The sequence below is a fragment of the Ixodes scapularis genome, unplaced genomic scaffold, assembly GCF_016920785.2.
Source record: "Ixodes scapularis isolate PalLabHiFi unplaced genomic scaffold, ASM1692078v2 PGA_scaffold8__174_contigs__length_109621045, whole genome shotgun sequence".
NCBI classification, from domain to species: Eukaryota; Metazoa; Arthropoda; class Arachnida; order Ixodida; family Ixodidae; genus Ixodes; species Ixodes scapularis.
Window position 1 is genome coordinate 68,758,351 of NW_024609883.1, and position 22,347 is coordinate 68,780,697.

The 22,347-nt window shown below is 46.0% G+C and overlaps 1 pseudogene; it reads left to right on the plus strand.

Annotated features, from left to right (window-relative positions):
• Nucleotides 1–16,315: 16,315 nt before the first annotated feature.
• Nucleotides 16,316–17,149, plus strand: LOC121833603 (annotated as a pseudogene).
• Nucleotides 17,150–22,347: the final 5,198 nt, after the last annotated feature.

Below are 22,347 nucleotides of genomic sequence, written 5' to 3' on the forward strand. Positions count from 1 at the left end.
CCAACACGGAATATGTTTTATAAGCCGATTCTCATGGAGTTACATAACGTTTCGCTGTAACGGCCGGCTATAGCGGCCGACCGTAGCGACCGACACCGGAAAGCGTAACGCCCAATGGGAACCATGTAAAAATACTTCAATTCCCGGCAGCATTTGAACTCACCACCTTCCGATTGTGACCTAAATACCTCGCCGACTGCGTTATCCCGGATCGATGTCTACTAGCACGCAAAAATGAACCCATTGGCGCGGCGCGCGAAGGAACGGTCGCGCGTTTCGCAGCCTTTCCTGGCATGCTGCTCCATCTCAAGGCATGTGTCAAATTGAAGCGAATGTTTGGTAGGCGGTGCCGTTCAGATGTCCTTCTCTTCTTTATGGAAGGCCTATATATATCACACATTTTGTAGTTACGAACCTTTGTCAGCATGATCAAGTATTCATATTGTTTTGTTGGTTAATGTTTTTGTCCATTTGAGGTTTCAGTTTACGTTTTCAGGTCTTCGCACTTCCCAAACATAAAGATAACTTCTCTAATACCACGCCACCTTCATGTTTTAATCGTCGCAAAGTGGGCAGTTTTATTGCCCTGAGAAAACTTAATTGTGCGATAGGAATGAGACGGCTGATCTGAAGAACAGGCAAAGCACGTGAACTTCTCAAGGTGTCCCCTCTACAAAACTGCCTTTATTACATCCACACCTTGAGGATGTTAAAATATTGACGTAAAGTAGTAGTGGAGGCAAGGTTACCGGCCCTCGCTAATATCCGCCAGGCGCCTTTCCCAATTCCAAACATTCGAAACATGTTATTGCCCTCTGCCACCATTTAGAAAGAGGTAAATTATAATAGATCCTTATAAAATAAAACTCATTCATAAATTACTGTAATATTGCAAAGAATCGTGTTATCAATTAGTAGATATGTAACACTATTAATGAAAAATATCGCGCTACTCGAAACAAACAAGCTTGTTCGTTCACTCAAAAATTTACCTCACATTATAAATCACCTCTCATCATCGTAATCTTAACAAACAAAACAGCATAATAAAGCAGTATAGTAAGTACAGTAATAAAACAGGTTTAAAACAGTCTAAGGAATGAAGTCCTTGTTGTGTACGCGTTTTATAATTAAACCTAAAGAACTATGGCATGATTCGAATCGCTTAATATCAATGCAGCTTATCAACACTGTTCTGATTATGATTTGCGTTCTTGTTGTCAGAAATGCTACCCTCCGGGAGTATGCGCCTACGACTCATGAAGTAAAAGGTCAAATCTTGAGGCTGCAGCCAAGGTATTCAACAAAATAGTGGGGCTCTTTCTTGATATAACAATTTAGAAAAACGGTCTTCTGTTCAATAAATATCTTGCAAATTCAGCTCGTCTGTTTCACTAACATCACTCTGCTGAATACTCACGATACACCATTAGTTACAAAAATTATGCCTCCCTTTAAAAATGTATCTTTATTGTTATTGTAACCGCATGTAATAACTACATATAATATGTCACCCTTCAGTTGCACAAAGCATTTCTTTACAACACCAAGCCCCTGAATCTTTTTTTCCGCAAACCCTAACAACAACGACAGGGTATCCAAATGGGTCTTTCTAAAACAAAAGAAGTGCGGTAAATGTGATGTGATAATAAGTGAAGGTGCTAGAGCCACAGTAGCGTCGTTCGTTGCCGCACAAAATGTATTAGAACACTCCTCATCTATTAGTGCAGTGGTTCTCAAATGGGGGTCCGCGGACCCCTTGGGGTCCGCGAAGGCATCCCAAGGGTCCGCGAAGCCCTGCCTCCCAGCAATAAAAGTTGTCTTTTTTTACGATTGAGAATAAACGTTCCAATTTCAGGGTGAGTTTTCTCGTGTATATGTCAATACGAGATGTCTGCTTCACACTAGCCCTTAGTTATATCCATTTATTAAATCACTATCATATTCAACCAATAACTTTTCCTTCCCCTCACCACGATTGAAGTCCTCCATCATCTCCGCCGATCTACAAGGGGTCCTCGAAACATCAGTGGTTGAGAACCACTGTATTAGTGAATTGGATATATTTTTGTTTTTCTTCTTTTCCCCTCATTTAACCAAATTTTAAAAGCTGAATATCTTTTTGCAGCCCAACCACTAGGGCTGGCCCACTTTATTTATAAGATCCAGCCAGGTTATCTGTATCTCAGTCACACCTTTTGTGCGTCATCTTTTTCCCAGCACTTCAGAAATTATAATGGGATTTTTTTTCTATATAAATAATGGGAAGAACATTATACACAAAAACGGACAATACTTTTTTTCACTCTCCTGTTTTTACGCCAGTGGGAGAACTTATCTCAAACACTGATTCTTACTACGGAACAAAAATAGTAGCTGACGCTGACGTAAGGTAGAGATTCTGGTCTTGAGAAGGGAGTGAAACTCGCCAGTAAGGCTTCATTCCCTGCCCTTCGCTGTCCCTGGCCTCACCGAACGTCTGCTTGGAGAACACAGAAATATACTACTGCCGGCCCGTGCTCTGTGCGCTTTTGAATGGCATCGAGAAAGGTACGCGTACACAAACGTGCGTATACCTTGCCTTTCTTAACCGACGTTCTAATTAATTGTTCCCTCCCCTCTTCGTCCTCCAGAGCTGCGCTCTAATTCGGCAATGCAGGGAGTTGTAAACATTTTTCATTTTTTTTAACCAACGTTCTAATAATTGTTGTCTTAGAAGCGTACCGGGTCCTTTTTTTATTTTCTTATAATTTATATTTATATAAAAAAGTGAAAGCCGTTTACAACCCCTTTTAACGCCGAATTAGAGCGCAGCTCTTGAGGAGGACGAGGAAAGGGTACTGAGGGTGGGGTCATGTGAGCTCGGGGGTGGGGGGTAATGTGGCCTCTGGGAGGGGGGGGGTCACGTGACCTCGCCGAGGGGGGGTGGCGTGACCGGGGGGAGGGGGATTTCGAGACCGCGGGGGGGGGGGGGGTCACGTTACGCCCCCCTCCCCCCTCCCCGAGGTCACCGAAGGTACTCGAGGTCCTCCCGAGGTCCTCCCGATGTCCTCGGGGGAGGGGGGGGGGGGGGGGCTCGCGGTTACGCTGACGCCGACGCCGCTCAAGCCGGAAACGGGCGCCTAAGAGCTGTGCTCTAAAAGTTTAATTATATTGTTCAGCAACGTCTTAAACAAGGCTCGACCTGTTCACAGCCAAAGAAAGAAGACAATAGATCGAAGCCTTGTTTTTAGAGCGCAGCTCTTAGGCGCCCGTTTCCGGCTTGGGCGGCGTAGGCGTCGCCGTCGGCGTAACCGCGCGGGGCATTATGGGTAAATTTCCCCCCTAAATCTAGCGGAAAAATTTCCCCGTTGAATCTAGCGGAAACATTTCCCTGCTAAATTTAGCGGAAATATTTCCCCGCTAAATCTAGCGGAAAAATGTCCCCGCTAAATCTAGCGGAAAAACTTCCCCGCTAAGTCTAGTGGAAAAATTTCCCCGCTAAGTCTAGCGGGAAAATTTCTCCGCTAAATCTAGCGGAAAAATGTTCCCCGCTAAATTTAGCGGAAAAATTTTCCCGCTAAATCTAACGGAAAAATTTCTCTGGGGGGTCACGTGACCCCCGAGGTCACGTGACACCCCCAGGTCATGTGACCCCCCCCCCCCTGAGGTCACGCGACCCCCACGTGATTTTATGGAGGGGTCACGTGACCTCGGGGGTCACGTGACCCCACCAAGGTCACGTGACCTGAGGGGGGGTCACGTGACCTTTGTGGCCTTGGCTCCTCCTACTCAAGAGCTGCGCTCTAATTCGGCGTTACAGGGAGTTGTAAACGGCTTTCATTTTTTAGTTAATTGTTACGTGTACCTACACTGCCTAACTTCGTTTTCTGCCGTCGGGCAATATCTGCCGGTGTAGCTAGGCACATATGTCAATTCTTATTCCAGATTTGGCTAGTTGTATGACGACTTCTACACCTTCGCAATCCGGACAATATCAGGCACGGCTGCAACGACGAAGCTTAGCTCCATCTTCAGGGTAAAGAGCACTTCCATCGCTTCGCTGGAGAAGCACAACGCAGTGCATCAAGCATTTGAGTAGGACAATATGGTCAGAATATAAAGCGCCAAAAAAAAAAAAAACGACAGGACAAAGAGGAGAGTAAACTTTGTGGCCTCGTCTTGTTTACTCTCCTCTTTGTCCTGTCGTTTTTTTTTTGTTTTTGTTTTTCGGCGCTTTATATTTTGAGCATGAACCAACTGGCCCAAATGTCCACTTTGTGATAATATGGTACTCTCATCCAGTGCCTCAGCTGAAAGGGTGTTCAGTAGAGCAGTCCAAACCTTCATGAAGAAATAGGAAAGATGTCTTACGAGACTTTCGAGGGCCAGCTGCTGATAAAAATACTCAAGGTGAATCATTGGAACTTGTTGCAACAATAAACGCGTGGATAACCCTCTTCCCTTGGTGTTTTACTTGAGGACAGTGATTGACCCCACGAAATTGTTTTTCAACAATAAACGCGCCCTAAGAGCTGGGCCTTGGAGCGCAGCTCTTAGGCGCCCGTTTCCGGCTTGAGCGGCGTCGTCGACGCCGTCGCCGTCGCCGTCGGCCTAACTGCGCGGTGCATTATAGGTAAATTTCCCCGCTAAATCTACCGGAAAAATTTCCCCGCTCAATCTAGCGGAAACATTTCCGTGCTAAATTTAGCGGAAATATTTCCCCGCTAAATCTAGCGGAAAAAGGTCCCCGCTAAATCTAGCGGAAAAATTTCCCCGCTAAGTCTAGCGGAAAAATGTTCGCGCTAAATCTAGCGGAAAAATTTCCCCGCTACATCTAGCGGGAAAATTTTCCCGCTAAATCAACTTCCCCGCTAAATCTAGCGGAAAAATTTCCCCGCTAAATCTGGCGGAAAAATTTCCCTGCAAAATCTAGCGGAAATATTTTCCTGCTAACTCTAGTGGAAAAACTTCCCCGCTAAATCTAGTGGAAAAATGTTCCCGCTAAATCTAGCGGAAAAACTTCCCCGCTAAATCTAGCGGAAAAAATTTCCCCGCCAAATCTGGCGGAAAAATTTCCCTGCTAAATGTAGCGGTAGTGGAAAATTTTCCCGCTGAATCTCGCGGAAAATTTTCTCTGGGGGGTCACGCGACCCCCGAGATCACGTGACACCCCCAGGTCACGCGACCCCCGAGGTCACGTGACACCCCCAGGTCACGTGACCCCCGAGGTCACGTGACACCCCCAGGTCATGTGACCCCCCCCCGAGGTCACGCGACCCCCACGTGATTTTATGGAGGGGTCACATGACCCAACCAAGGTCACGTGACCTGAGGGGGGGGGTCACGTGACCTTTGTGGCCTTGGCTCCTCCTCCTCAAGAGCTGTGCTCTAATTCGGCGTTACAGGGAGTTGTAAACGGCTTTCATTTTTTAGTTAATTGTCACGTGTACCTACACTGCCTAACTTCATTTTCTGCAGTCGGGCAATATCTGCCGGTGTAGCTAGGCACATATGTCAATTTTTATTCCAAATTTGGCTAGTTGTATGACAACCTCTACAGCTTCGCAATCCGGACAATATCAGGCACGGCTGCAACGACGAAGCTTAGCTCTATCTTCAGGGTAAAAAGCACTTCCATAGCTTCGCTGGAGAAGCACAACGCAGTGCATCAAGCATTTGAGGAGGACAATATGGTCAGAATATAAAGCGCCAAAAAAAAAAAAACGACAGGACAAAGAGGAGAGTAAACAAGACGAGGCGCCTCGTCTTGTTTATTCTCCTCTTTGTCCTGTCGGTTTTTTTTTTTTGTTTTGTTTTTTGTTTTCGGCGCTTTATATTTTGAGCATGAACCAACTGGCCCAAATGTCCACTTTGCGATAATATGGTACTCTCATTCAGTGCCTCAGCTGAAAGGGTGTCCAGTAGAGCAGTCGAAACCTTCAGGAAGAAATAGGAAAGATGTCTTGCGAGACTTTCGAGGGCCAGCTGCTGAGAAAAATACTCAAGGTGAATCATTGGAACTTGTTGCAACAATAAACGCGTGGATAACCCTCTTTCCCTGGTGTTTTACTTGAGGACAGTGATTGACCCCACGAAAGTAACGGACTAACTTTTGAAGTAGCGGTCATTTACTTTTAGAAAAGCGTAATTGTAATTGTAATTAATTACAATTTAGTCTTGAGTGATTGCAAATGTCATTGCTTACTTCATTTAGTAATGCACAAGTCTGCTCCTGACCACACTTATTAAACTTTGTTCCCAACTTATATAAAATCACAATGTCGGTAAGCAGCATACATGCATTGACTCTTTTTAACAGAATCGGGTAAATTTGAACGGTTACTCTTCGTCTGCTTGCTTTCTTTTTCCTTTATTTCCTAATTACTAGGTAATTGATATATTTGCTTGGTACCTTCTCGTATAATGCCTTTTCTTAAATTTTATATTAAGGTTTTGTGAGGACTTTTTTATAGCCGTATATTGTTCCTATATTCCCTATTGTTCCTAAATTTATTTCCTCCTCCTCCTCCCCAAGAGCTGCACTCGAATCCGGCGTTACAGGGAATTGTAAACGGCTTTCATTTTTTCGGTTGCATGTCGATATCTACGTTTTATTTATGATGATTTTATGCTGCTATACCTTGAACGCTTGGAACAGTTACACCGTGGGGATAGTTAAGCTGTATCGACAGCTTTCTTTCCAATGTCTCTACAAACATTGCATTATTCTTTGCTGGAGAATAGAAGATACTATATTATTATCACGCACACCTGAGGCTAACACAGAAATTGAGAAGTGTAGCCTTCCTTCCCAAAACAACAATGACGCTTTTTCGTGACGTTGAGCTTAAATGCCGGTTCACACATACAGCGAAGCGCTAAGTTAGCGCTACGTGAGCGCTCGAAAGGGCGCTCATGTGGCGCTTCCTAGCGCGTGATGTAGCGCTCGGTTAGCGCTTCAGTAGCGCTCTGTTAGCGCTCTCACGCTCCTTGTGCGGTGCTTGCTGCTGCGGAACAGCGCGTGCACGGCGATTCCTTAGTTGTTGTTTTTCCTTTGGCATTGAAAGAAGAGGAAGTAAAACAGCCGCTCTCCAAGCAAAGGGTTGGGCAGGCGATCCAGAGTCGTGGACTCTGAGCGACTAATTGATTGGGTACGACCTCATCGCTTTCTATTCGATATGCGTGACTCTGGTTTCAAAGACATGTGGTTAAAAATAATCGCCTTCGAAAGAGCTCTGTGTCTCGGTCCCTCAGCCTGGAAAGAAGGTTCGCCGGGTACCCGTCGGTATCTCGGTGGCGAAAGATTTCGCGCACCCAGAAGGCTCCTCTGGGCGTTAAGCCGTCCACACACATATGCACTAATTCCGTATCTAAGAGCATTTGTCGCATTTCTTTTTCAGCATCCCACATGTCCGCCATGGTGCTGCTAATGCACACCCAACCGGAACCGCGGTGCGCGCGCTAATCCGCAGCACCGCGGTACAAGAAGCGGTACTGAAGCGCTAACACGGCGCTACTGAAGCGCTAACAAGGCGCTACTGAAGCGCTAACAAGGCGCTACTGGAGCGCTAACAAGGCGCTACAGAAGCGCTAATCGCGCGCTATGTTAGAACTAAGTCACGCGTTAGGAAGAGCCACATGAGCGCTCCTTGGAACACTCACGTAGCGCTAACGTAGCGCTCCGCTGTATATGCTAAAAACATTGGAATCTCATACCGTATAAATTCTTATTTGATCACCATGCGTCGTATGGGGATCCAATAAGGGTTTACGATTCCAGTGTACTTAGCGTATTATGGATATTGGAATCCAATGTATTATATCGGCTACCAAGAAAACTATATACGAGTTGGAATATCACGTTCTGCACGACATTTCTTTGCAACGCAGTCTCTCCTTGTGTGTATTTCTGAGTGATAAAATAAAAAAAAATGTTGCTATTGTCAATTTATGAATAACGAAGCAAAACCTCTTGGCTTATCCATACCAAATATATTTAACGTATTCCTGAATTGGAGGATCCGTCATTTACTGCAAAAGAAATTCAATTGTTTAGCACCCTCATTAAAACATTTATGTTTGAAAACAAATGTGAAATCCTCACCTTTTAACGAAAAAGCACCTGCTAGTTGCAGCCATACAGAAACCTGCAAGATAAAAATGTGTGATTAGTTCGCGGCAAGTAGCAATCCTTCACTAAGCCGGATAGAATAAAAATTCTGTCTGCGTCGATTGTGGAAAAATGAGCTTCAATGCCACTGCCCCGGGTCATTCTGAGCTTGATCAATTAAATATACGTATCCGCTCGTCTGGCTTCACTATTCGCGCTTCGCACCAAACCACAGTATCTGGAATGCTCACCTTTGAGGAAAAACGAACTGGTGCTTGCTTGCTTGTAGGCCGTGGAAACTGGAAGAGAGATTTGCGATTAGTTGCGTCCAAGTAGCAGTTCCTTTGAGTAGCCACGTAAAGTACACTAAGTCGGAAAGGTTCAAAATTACATGCGCGGGACATAGATATCCTCTTGCGACGTAACTGGGCACACGTCAATGTCGCCCGCGTGTATTACAGAAAAATAAGCTTCAATGCAGGAGCCCCCAGTCGTTCTGAGCTCTGACAATTAAAAATGTCCTACAGCTTGTCTGGCTTCGGTATTGCTGCTTCGAGAATCTGGAATTCTCACCTTTGAGGAAAAACAAACTGGCACCTGCTGGCTATTAGGCCGTGTAAACTGCCAGAAAGATTTGCGATTAGTTCCGTCCAAGTACCAATTTCTTTGACGATCCTCCTACAGCACACTAAGCCTTATAAATTCAAAATTACATGTGCGTGACATAATATGCCTCTTGTGACAAAACTGGGAACACGTTTTGTTGCCTACAGCAATACTGAAGCCAGACAAGCGGTGTAATGCAGCAAAACAAGCTTCAGTAAAAGCGTCCCCAGTCGTTCTGAGCTCTGCCATTTAAATATGCTGTACCGCTTGTCTGACTTCAGTATCGCTGCTGCAGAGCAATCTAAAAAAAATCTATAATCCTTACCCTTGAACGAGAATGAACTGGCACCTCCTACCTTGTGGGCCATGGAAACTGCAAGAAAGATTTGCGATTAGTTGCGTCCAAGCAGACATTTCTTTGAGTAGCCCAGTGATGTGATTGGCCTAAGCCATTTTGGTGCACGTTTCGGAGCAACGAAAACAGTGTTTTGGAGCAGCAAATGCGGCCTTTGCAGCAACAAAAACAGTGTTTTGGAGGAGCAAAAGCGGCTTTTGGAGCAGCCAAGACAGTGTTTCGGAGAAGCTAAAGTGGATTTTGCAGCAGATATTCTTAGGAAAATAAAAATATTCGTGTAAACTTCTGTACAAACGAAGGGCACTTTGTGTTGTGTTGTGTTCTAATGTGACGTGTTATGACAGAACTCGCTGCTTCTCTTTTTACTGCTTAGACATCCCATAAGTGTACAGTGCTGTAGGCATTGCCAAGCAATTTTGAAAAACCGCTTGCCACCGTTTCACTGGTTCCTGACGTGTCAGATTTTCGTCAAAAGTAAGCAAACATAAAACAATGAATTGCAAGCGTCCCAGCTGGTGCCGCAGTCACGCAATCATGTTCTCATGCACGTGAGGCCAACTTCGGCAGGCTTGCTGTTGGGCATACTTCGTAGCACGAGCGCAGACAACGGCTGTCCAATCGAAACCGAAACCATGCCCCTTTGCTCCGTCGCTAATTTATCCCCAAAATTGTACACAAAATGTAACTTTCGAGCATGCGACGAAAACAGTCCAGTGACACGTGCTTGCCAGGCCGGCAAACAAGGTACAAGCTAAACACACAAAAAATAAAGAGCCTGAGTGCATCGATGCAAGACATTGCGAGCCAGCCTCAAAACGTTCTTGGAGCGCTTTGTGCAATGACTGAACTCGAGACAAACAAGCACGCTGTACGGGTTCAGCCTGTAGACATTGCCTTCTTTGCTTTAGCGCACTTCTCTTCGCCAACTTTCTTTCATGGCAGATTTTTCACGTACCGAGGTCCCTCTCGAAAGAAGGCCCACCGAGAGGAATCTAGATAATCAATACTTTGACAGAGGAGTATTTGAATTAAAGATGGATTTTCGTAGTAACGTATGACTTAAAGAAGAACAGGAATGTTGATGAACATGCGGCGGTACTTAGTTTCATTTTAGAAAGTACCATATCTCCAGTGACCTGGGGACAGCAATATTCGACGTTGCAGTGATCTGGGGACGGCAACATTCGTTAAAGGCAGTGACCAAATATACTTTTTCCACGGCCGTTGCTTCAGCTCCCAAAGTAACTCCTGCCGCGCAAAAACGTGGTTTCGTTTCAAAGCATAACGGCATAGCTGGTACCCGGCACACTAGCTTCGGAGCGTCTGCACACATCCCCGTATATCGCTGAAAATATAAAAAAAGAGTCAAGACACGAGACTCACAAGACGAGAGCGCGAAACGCGAGACGCCGGGAAAATCATGCAAGACCGGGTGGACAATTGATGCACGGTACTCTGTGTCAGGTGGCCGCTTGCGCCACATAACACACATCTGCTCAATTACAGTACTCAGTTTAGTTTAGGTTTTGAAAGGCGACCTAAATTGGTCCTTGGCGCAGGCTTGGCGCAGATTACCCATATTTGGGCGAAATGTAGCAGGATGTAGCAGGGTTAGCCCCTCGGCGCAGTTTGGCGCAGCAATCACATCACAGGTAGCCATTTACAGCACACTAAGCCACATAAATTCAAAATTACATGCACGGGACATAGATGCCTCATGCGACGGAACCCCCTTCATTCTTGTTTTCCGTTAACTCTGCTCACCTTCGCCGCTTGCCTACGATTTTTGTGCTACATCTCTACTCTCGATTCCCTGGTTCCCAAAGGCCATGCCATGGCTTGTGCCAGGCACGGATCTGTCAGCTCCGCGACAGTCACTATTGTGGCAAGGACGCCACGGCACCTGGGTGCTTGATGTGTTCTTTTATTATTTTGAGCATTGCTGAAAACAGGTGGATGGGTGTCTGGTATGCCCTTTGCCTATTTGTGGACTGTTCCGAAAACAGGGGGTAGGCGCTTCTGCGATATGGGCACATGCTCGGTATTTTACAATAGTTGAAATTGAACTCTGCAGGAATCTTGAAACATAACAAACAGAATGTGCATGCCAAAAAGGCATAGCAAATGAAACACCCACCATCTATCTATTTTCGTTTCTTGTCCGCAAGAAGCTGTCGTATATGTAGCCTCCCTTGCTTAAGCCGCTCCTCCCTAGTGTCCCGGTTGGGTCTCGTCCTGATGAATCGTCGGCGGAGACCTGGGGTGCGGTGAACATCAGTTTAGACCTTTTTGAGACAGAACCATATACTTGCTGAGAAGAAGTACACCCAAACGAATCTCAGGCATGTCATTTATAGTGCGTTTTAAATTGAGAGGTCTGATGTAAAATGAGACATGAATACTGACGCACCTCTTTTGCGAACTTAAAAATGCCTTGTCCCCCTCACTAGGGGGACAAGGCACATGAATCCCGGCATGTGGATGAAATTTTTACCTTAACATCCAGACTCAATGCCCATTCCCGAATATTCGACCACGAAACTTTTAGAAAAAAAAATATTTTTATTTAGAAAACACCGAGTCATCGATCACCCCTACAAAAACCTGAACAAAGCATACTCGTACCGTGGCTTGTTTGCTCCGTGCTGCCCCCGAGTTAACTCGAGCTGGCAATGTTTTTTTCTCAAATGGAACCCCCATTTTTAGTTTCGGTTTCACTTGTTGAGGCAGGTGGATACTTTTGTAAAGCTTCCTCCCTATGCGCTTCCGAGTCAACATTTTTGCAATGGCCAACCCTTCGGGATTTGATTTTGCGCTCCTTGACAAATGCTCAAACTCATACAGGCGGGCAATAGCTCGCCTTGAAAATACTTGCTCTTCGTGGCCGAGAACAAACTTGTGTTGCAGATTGGCAGCCACTTGCTGCCAAGAATTTCTTCACATATCCGAAAGAACCCAGTCTAAGTCTAATACAGATGCTTTGGCCGGACAGAGACACAAAAGCCTGACACAAGACCACTATAAAGACAGGAAATAGAGTGCGTACGAGGAATGAAACACACAACTCAGATAAGCAGCCATTACTCACCTTGAAAACACTTGCCATGAGCGGCAAAGAGCAAACTTCTGGCCTTGATTGGCTGTTGCTTGCCACCAAGACCTGCATGTATATAAAAAAAAAACAGTCTTAGTCAAACGTGGAAGTTTTTGCAAAAGACAGACAACAAGATACTAATGCAAGACCACTACACATAGGAAATGACATCCAAGAGGAATGGAACACAAAGCTCGTACAGGCGGGCAATAGCTCACCTTGAAAATACTTGCTCTTGATGGCCGAGAACAAACTCGTGTTCCTGATTGGCAGCCATTTGTTGCAAAGAATACTTGCACATATCCTAAAGAAACCAGTCTTAGTCTAACACACATGCTTTGGCCAAACAGAGGCACAAAAGTCTGATACAAACCACAAAAAGCAGGAAATAGTGTCTGCGAGAGATGAAAACCGACCTAAGTGGAGAGGCTCGTTCCGTTTCATCTTAGTCAAATACTGTAGCTCATTTTGCTAAAACTATGCGTATCTGCTAAAAAAAAGTATATATATTTTGCCCCATTTAGCAGAGCTTACTGCCAAGGGTACTTGCACACCAGAATTGGTTAAACTTAATCACAATTTTTTTTTCTTTTGATGAGCGACAACAGAATCCTAGACGGGTGATGAAACAAAATATAAGCCCATCAAGCCAGGCTAGTTTGCCTTGATGCAAGCACAGTGTCTCGGCCGACAAATGAGGTTCAATTCTTTGTCACTGGTCATATTTGGTGGGAATACTAAAGTAAATGAAAATAAGGCAATCTCTCTTAAAGTCGACAGCTGCAAACTAAATTCGTGTACCTCGATAAACGACCTGGAAATAAAATTGGGTGGTGGCCGAGTGGTTTAAGGTGTCAAATTTGAAACTTACATACTGTGTAGTTCTGGTTTGAGTCCTCCTGGTGTATATTTTTACCCTTATTAAATATATTTAAATTGGTTTTTTTTAAGTTTGGAGGCACTAGCACATAATTTATACGCTAATTCACCTTTAGAAGCGTTTTAATTATACTCCGTGGCTTCCTAGTGCTCGTAATAGATTCTCAGTAAGAGTGGCTTTCAATTTTTTTCTTGCTCTCGCTGCTGCTTGCTTCCTGACCCTTAAAATGCTGACAACTTGACACAAAAGTTTAAAAAAAGTGTTTCAAATGTGCTGAAGATCAGCATTTCCAAGTTATACCCCTGCTTCATGCCCCGACCATGCCACCATACCGTACCTGAGTGCAGTGACGAATGGTCCCAGGTGATGTGACCCGACCGTATATCTCCTTACGGTGTGGTGCGACTCATGCAGGACCTATGCTTTGTTATGGAGCCAGTGAGCGAGGTGCGACCTGCTAGAGTTGTGCAAGCCTCAGCTTTACTGCCTGCAAAGGGTGGGACGATGCCCCTCCCTTTGCAGAGCTTACAATAGCTCACCAAGAAGCTAATGCAAACACCAGGGAGCAACAGAGTGTAAATAAAAGCACTTCGGGAATGTGAATTAGTGTGCAAAATATGTGTTTATATATATATATATATATATATATATATATTGTTAGGAAAGACGACGACGTGGCGCCAGTGGCGCGCTCAAGTGTCGGCCGCTGAGTGCCCGCGCGATTCGATTCGGACTGACTTAGCCTGGCTGCGCTGCGGCACTAACGATCATCTACGATCCACCGATCATCTCATTAAGCCTGCACATCATCGCCTCACAGGTTGGTGGAGGTCTTATCGTTCTGCGACCTCTCGTCCGACCGTTAATTATCAATTCTGGAGCTACGCAGCAGACGACCTGCGCAAGTCAATATGCCAGAAGAAGCAGGCAACGCTAAGCGTCCCACGAACACCCCAGCGCCTGTGGTCAAACATGGACGGCGCGACCCCCAGATCAGGGATGGGCAAAATGCATGCAAATATGTATCGAAATAAAAACACAAAATACCTCGTCAAAAATATATTTAATTACAAATCTAATTACAGTTCCAAAAAGCATTTAAGTACAACATACAAATACAACCAAATGCATTTGGTCTCCTCCAGATACTTTTTCAAATACATTCCTCAAAATTTGCATCAGCGACTTCAGGGCACCTGCAACGGGTTTCTGGGTATTTCATTTTAATTTTGCATCGCACACTCGGGAGTTAGTGAGCGAGTTAGTGAGCGAGAATATAATCACAAAAAAAAATGTAATCAGCTTGGACGTAAAGGTGAAAAAGTACCGAGCTTCAAGCAGCTTTCTTTGTCGATTACATTTTGGTATAGACCAACAAAGAACCAAGGTGTCCAAGACGCGCAGCACTAGCTAGAGAATTTTTTATTGTTGCAACTTGCGCGAGTTACAAAAATCTGGACGACCCGCGCAGTTAGCATGTTCCAGGCAAAAAATGGATGGAAATCAGGCTGGAAAGCAACACAAGTTGTCACAGGCACTGATTTAGCCAGTCTGCTTGTGAACGTCGATTTCGTCACTATTCTTGCCCTGGACTAGCACCGTAATCACAAAGACACTAAACGCTTGTGCTTGATTGAGAGACACTGCATTCGGTGCAGAACGTATTTTTGTTCCTGCTCTGGACAGTGACAATAAATTTGAGGGATGTATTTTCGCCCACAAAATTGTATTTAATTACAATTGTATTTGAAATACCCACGTTTTAGTATTTAAATACCCACGTCAAATGCATTACCCAATTTGTAATTAAATACAAATGCAAAATACACAAAGTATTTCAAATACTTGTATTTGAAATACTGCCCATCCCTGCCCCAGATTTTTGACAAATCTCAGGACAACGACGTCGACGATTGGTTAAAGAACTATGAACGGTTCAGCCACTAAAACCACTGGGATGACAGGTTTAAGCTCGCGAATGTTTTTTTTTTTTTTGTTCTTTTCTAAAAGACACAGCACTTCGCTGGTTCGACAATCACGAAGAAACCATCAATTCCTCGGAAGGCTTCAAAACAGCATTCGCCGATGTGTTTGGCAAACCCCAGCACCGGAAGCAGCAAACACGCGACCAACTATTGCGCCGCTATCAAAGGCCCACAGAAACATCAACAGCGTACATTAAGGACGTCCTTCGTCTGTGCCACCGAGTTGATGCTGAAATGGCCGGAGACGAGAAAATTTGCCACCTCTTCAAGGGCAGTTCGCAAGAGCTCTTCTCTGTCGTGGCTCCGAAATCACCTTCTACAACAGAGTGCTTGATAGCGGAATGCCGACAGTACGAAGAGCTCGGTAGTGCACGGATCTCCATAAAACCATTCGAGCGACTCCCAGAAGTGTCCCAGGAAACAACTCCCGACAGAAACATTGCTTTGCTCATCCGCACCATAATACGCGAGGAGCTTCGTACCTTTGTCGTCCAGCTACAACCATCTAGTGACGAACACCAAACAAATACTGACGTTCATGGCATAAAGGACGCAAATCAAAGCGAACTGCGCGCTGCTCTGGGGCACGTCACGCCAGCAGCCTCTCCTTACGAACCAGCAGCACCCGTCCCAACTTCGATCTGCGCTTATCAGCCTATCCCTGCAACGCATGCCACACCTACCCCTCCATGGAAACAACCACAACCAAGGACAAACATCTGGCGAACTCCAGATCAGCGACCTGCGTGTTATTATTGACACTCACCAGGACACATCTTCCGATATTATTGCCGTCGACTTAACAACACGGCTCGCACCTCGCAGACCAACCGTGTGTACTACTCCACAGACTATACTGGCACCATACCATTCATCGCACTCCGCCCACCGACGAATTTTCTTTACGTTGCCACACGTCCACTCCCGCCGGTCATGAACAATTTTCAGAGCCGCCGTCCCTCTCACAGCCCCCAACCTTCCCCACCGCCACGACGTGGCCGCCCCTCATCGCCGTGCCCTCCACGACGCCGTTCTGTATCACCATTCACCACCAACGCTCCCGGACCTTCCCAACAGTCAAACTAGATAAAGCGGCCTCCAGCTACTTTGGAGGTCAGGCTGGACACTCACCACTGTCCGCAAATCCTCCTCATTTAGGATCAACATCAATTGTACTAAAAATTAGAAATCAAATCACAACTTCACCGCCTTAGTCGATTGAGGAGCCGCGAAGTCTTGCACTTCTGAACAGATCCCCCGTCGTCTGCACGCAGTACTTACTCCGCCTTTGCAATGACACTTGATGCGCATGGGCAATGGCGATTTGGTTCCGCCCCTCGGATACTGCACCCTTACAATCCGAATTGGTAACAACCGTTACATTGTTACGTTCACAGTGCTTTCCACCTGCATCGCCGACACCATCCTGGGATGAGAATTTTTGTCTTAAACAGACGCATTCATTGACTGTGCCAGCCGTGAATTGCATCTCAACTCTTCTGATACTGCCGAGGTTGCTGCTGATGGTTCGCTCGTCACCCTGGTCACTCGTCACTCCGCCGCTGTCGCCACACTCGTACCGGCCCTACCCACCGTAACAACTTCTGGTCTCATTGAACCCATCTCTACGCAGCTTGTGACCTAGGGCATAATCATTCTTTATTCGCTTGCTACATTCACGAGCGGAAAACTTCAGTTATGGGTAACAAACTGTTCTTCCGAGCCTTAAATCGTTCCTTCCGGAAATCGCGTTGCTACAATGCATTCAACAGTGCATCACCAAATTGCCAGTCTCCTTCCCACCACTTCCGACGCGCTCTCTACACCACCTGATTTCAGCAAGCACGTGGAAAAAATGATCAACCCCCGCCGACCACTGACCCAACGACATATATTAGCCCGTCTTCTTCCAGACTACGAAACCCTTTTTGACATTAACCTTGGAAAGTTGCCGCAAACTTCGCTTATAGAGCAATGAAATGATACTGGCGATTCATCACCCGTTCGAAGCCGACAGTACAGAGTTTCCCCAGCAGAACGCCGAATAATTCAGACACACATAGGTGATATGCTCCAAAAGAAATTAATCGAACCATCTTCTAGTCCATGGTCCTCTCCCGTTGCTCTTGTTAAGAAGAAAGACGGCTCTTGGGGTTTCTGCATTGATTATCGCAAACTAAACAAAGTCACAAAAAAGGATGTTTATCCACTGCTCAGAATTGATGACGCTCTTGATACGCTCCAAGGGTCTTCATATTTCTCTTCCATGGACCTCCGAAGTGGTTACTGGCAAATTCCTGTCGCCAGTGACGACAAGCCCAAAACCGCATTCACTACTTCAACTGGCCTGTATTACTTTAATGTGATGCCATTCGGACTTTGCAACGCTCCAGCCTCCATTGAGCGTAAAGCACTCTCTACTACGCGGCCTTACGTGGAAAATTTGTCTGTGCCACTTCGACGACGTCGTCGTGTTCGCCCCGAATTTCGACGAGCAACTACACCGGCTGCGTATGGTCCTGCAGTGTTTCCGAGCCGCCGGTCTACAACTTAATTTCAAGAAATGTTTGCTGCCCCACAAATCAAAGTAATGGGTCACCTCGTCAGTGCTTCCGGCATCAGCCCAGACCCCGACAGACTTCGAGCTGTTCCTGAATTTCCTGTACCACTGAAAGTGAAAGATGTCCGGGTCTTTTTAGGATTATGCACTTATTTCCAGAAATGTATTTCTGGTTTCTCTAACATTGCGGAGCCTCTCAATAATTTACTAAGCAACGGTGTGCGCTTTCAATGGACCAAGGAGCAGCAGGACTCGTTAGAGTCCTTAAAAACAGCGTTGACCTCCGCTGCCATCCTTGGACATTTCGTCGAAGGCGCAGATACAGAAATAAGAACAGACGCCAGCGGTCATGGTGTGGGAGCAGTTTTGGCCCAGACCATTCGAAATGAGCAGCGAGTAATAGGATATGCCAGTAGAACTTTGACTAGCTCTGAACGAAATTTCTCAACGACTGAACAAGAATGTTTAGCGGCCATATGGGCAATTACAAAGTTCCGCCCCTACCTATATGGTTCACCATTCCGCATTGTGACTGACCACCATGCCCTCTGCTGGCTAGCAAGCCTCAAAGATCCAATGGGCCGTCTTGCACGGTGGTCATTAAAGCTTCAACACTGCACTTTCACGGTTGTCTACAAATCAGGTAAACGCCGTCTCGACGCTGACGGTTTGTCCCGATGTCCACTTCCCACCGACTCTATATTCCCAGCACGCATCGGCACAGCAGACCCAGCAGCAGTCCTCGACAATGCCGACATACGGTCGGCACAGCTGTCCGGTGCCTTATTCAAACCTATCATTGACAGCCTCCACGGCACCCTGCGGTTCCCAACCCATCGTACAGAGCGCCGCGCCCACCTATTCACTCTTCGTGAGGGTGTTCTTTACAGACGGAACTATGATTCCCAAGGACGACCGTGGCTGCTCGTCATGCGACGTCATCTTCAGGAAGAACCCATTCGAATCCACCACAACGACCCTACAGCCGGACACCTCAGGTTCTCCAAAACATACTTCAAAACTCGCGGAAAAAAGTTCTGGAACGGAATGTAACGCACCATCACGCGATATGTTCGCGCGTGTCACCAATGCCAGACCAAGAAAAAGCCTACAACAAAACCTACGGCCCATCTCTCCTTCTAACCACCCGTTCGAACGCATCGGTACTGACTTTCTTGGCCCATTTTCACTCTCGACCTTAAATAACCGCTGGGTAATCGTCGTCGTCGACTACTTCACACGCTATGCCGAAACAAAATCCGTGCCAGCCGCCACAGCCTGCGAAGTAGCTACCTTCTTTCCCCACTCCATCGTGCTTCGTCACGGTGCCCCTCAATACATAGTCACAGACCGCGGTACTCCATTCTTAGCTCACTTGCTTCAAGAAGTCCACCGTCTCACAAGGTCCGTGCACAACATCACGAGTGCGTATCATCCACAAACAAATGGCCTCACCGAACGTTTCAAACAGACTCTAGCTCACATGATCTCCATGTATGTCGCAGACGATCACAAAAATTGGGACGTCATTTTTCCATACGTCACGTCTATAACACCAGCCGCCAAGCCACCACAGAATACTCCCCCTTTCTACCTCTTATACGCAAGAGAGCCACTCTCAACCTTGGATAGCTTTCAACCCTATGTTGATGACACTGCACATGACGATCACACCGCGCAGAGGAAGGAAGACAACTGTCCAGGATTCATACACTACAGACGCAGCAACATCAAACCCTTCGTCATGCCGAAATTCGCACTGATGTCGCGTACCAAGTAGGCGACGAAGTTCTTCTCTGGACACCTCCACGATCTCCTAAGAAGAGCGAGAAACTTCAAAAACGCTTCACTGGCCCCTTCAGGGTCTTACGACGCCTCTCGTCTACCAACTACGAAGTTGCTCCAGTGTCGGCCCCCCGTGATCAGCGTTCAAAATCAACCGACATAGTGCACGTCGCGCGCATCAAGCACTACTATCGCCAAGTACCACAAACACACGTGCCGGCGGTCCGGCACTTTCCTCACTGGAGGAGGAGAAGCGTTGTAATAGAGGTTGAGGGGGGAAAGGAGAGAGCCAATAGTGTGTACGGAGGGTAACTGTTAGGAAAGACGACGACGTGGCGCCAGTGGCGCACTCAAGCGTCGGTCGCTGAGTGTCCGCGTGATTCGATTCGGACTGACTTCGCCTGGCTGCGCTGCGCCACTGACCATCACCTAAAATCCCCCGATCATCTCATTAAACCTGCACATCATTGCCTCACGATATATATATATATATATGTGTGTGCGTGTGTGTGTGTGTGTGTGTGTGTGTGTGTGTGTGTGTGCGCGCGCGTACGTGTGCGTGTGTGTGTGTATGTGTGTGTGTACTAAAAAGAGGAAAAAAACAAAAAAAAGTTTCCACGTGGGCTTGAACTCAGACCTCCACTGCCCTTGATTTCAGTCCCCTAACCACCGTATTTACAAATTTCACTCAAACTGAAGGGCCCCTCCACTTCCTCGAGGAACGCTCAAGGGCCGGCGCTGGCCAATCGCGACGGCGGATCCGTCCTCGCGATTGGCCAGCGCCGGCCTTCGCGCCTCCCTCGAGGAAGTGGAGGGGCCCTTCAGTTTGAGTGTAGTTTGAGTGAGGTTTCTGAATTCGGCGGTTAGGCTCGCTTCAGGCGGGGCAACTTTTCCAGCAATTTTGATGTTGCTGGCGGGTTGTTCCCTAGGTTTTCCCAGATCAACAGAAGTTGCTGAGATCGGGTTCGGCTCAAAATGGACGAGCAACTCGAGCAACTAAAAGAAGTGTGAAGCGGCAGCAGCCAATCAGGAATGTAATATTTTCACGTGACACCCCTGTGGTGGTGATAATGACAGCGAAAGACTCGGTTTTGGTTTGAAATTAATTGTTTTTTTAAATAAAATGTTTCAAAAAGATAAGTTAGTATTTTCAGCACAATTTAAGATATAAAAACATGTTTTTGGGATGTAATTGTGCATCTAAATAGTGCAAGGAAAATCAAATTTCATGATGATGATGGCAAGTAGTAGCAATTCGGTTGCTGCGTGTGGACGCGGGCGGCCTGCGTTTCTGGTGTTGTGACGTCAAGTTGCTGGGTGAAATTGCCCCGTCTGAATCGGGCCTTATTGGCCCGCTTCCGACGGGGCAATTTCACCCAGCAACTTGACGTCGCAACACCATTAAAACGGGCTGCCCGCGTTCATACACAGCAACCGATTTGCTACGACTCGCCATCATCATCACGCAATTTGATTTTCCTTGCACTATTTAGATGGACAGTTGTATAAAAAAACATGTTTTTATATCTTTAAATTGGGCTGAGAATACAAACTTATCTCCTTGAAACAATTTATTTCCAGAAAACGATCCATTTCAAACCAGAATTAAGTCTACAGTTGTCTTCATCACCACTACAGGGGTGTTACGTGAAAATATCGCATTCCTGATTGGCCGCTGCCGCTTTAAACGTCTCCGAGTTGTCCGAGTTGCTCGTCTGCTTCGAGCCGGACCCAAACTCAGCAATTCGTGTCGATTTAGGGAAAGCTAGGAAACAACCCTCCAGCAACCCCTAAATTGCTGGAAAAGTTGCGCCTTCTGAAGCAGGCTTAAGACACACAATTGTCTGGTACAGAGACCATTCAGGAACGTTCCGGTGTTTAAACGTTGTACTACCCATTTTGCAAAAAAAAGAACAAAAGAAACATTCGGTGTTTTAACGTTGTACTACCCTTTTTTCAAAAGAAAAAAAGCAACAACAAAAACAACAATAAAAAAACGCATTTCAGAAAAAAATTTAAAGAAAGGGAATGTACCATTATGCTCAGTGAAGTTCGGTGACAAGACTCGGGACTCAAGCAGGAATGCCGTTATCCTTGGTGTGACCCCCACGAGACTGTCTTCCTCCCTTTGCTGGGGTTTATCTGACTGAAGCACCTGTACGAAAAGTAGAAGAAACATATGTGCATAACACTCATTATTCACGAAAAAATTTGTCAACGTTCACAATGACCCATGGAGAAAATTACGCGAGGAATTTTTCGGCCACGTTGGCCGAGTCACCTCTCCTGGCCAATGTTTACTTGCAAATTTAATTGTAGTGAACAGCTATAGGGTATATTAAAAGAGTAAAGCTATACACACTACGTAGTGCAAATCGACCAGAAATGGCTATATCCACCACGCGGAGGGCTCATGCCATTTGGGTCACTCTTTTGGAACGGCGCAGGTATCACTGGGGAGCTCGTTAACACACCCCCCGCCTGCGTTTACACCGCTTCGCGGTGACAGTGTGCGGTTGCTAATTCCAAGACTTCACCCGTACATGCCGTTTCGCAGTGTCCAGCCGGCAACACAAGCCCCGTTGTCCCCGATTGCACCTCCGGAAAGTGAGTCCCATACCATTTAGTTCTGCAAAGTTTCGTCAACAACATTCGCTTTTTTTTTTCTTTATTTGTGTCTGCGGATACATGTTCCGCGGAGGGGGTCTAAGGCTAAAGGCACGAGTGCCTGACGAGGCCTTAACCCCCTCTTGGTTTGCAGCGAGCATCAACATACGTATACAATACATCATATACACGTAATACATCATTCACATAATACATCATACATATTAAGTACATATACATTAAATTCATACAGGTTCAATAGTCAAATCGTAATACTGCAAAATATACAGTTTTTTTTAGCTTAGACAAACTAAAATAGATAAGCATTATATACATATACACAGTATGATCAGAAAGTCAAGATCACAACAGTTTTACACAAG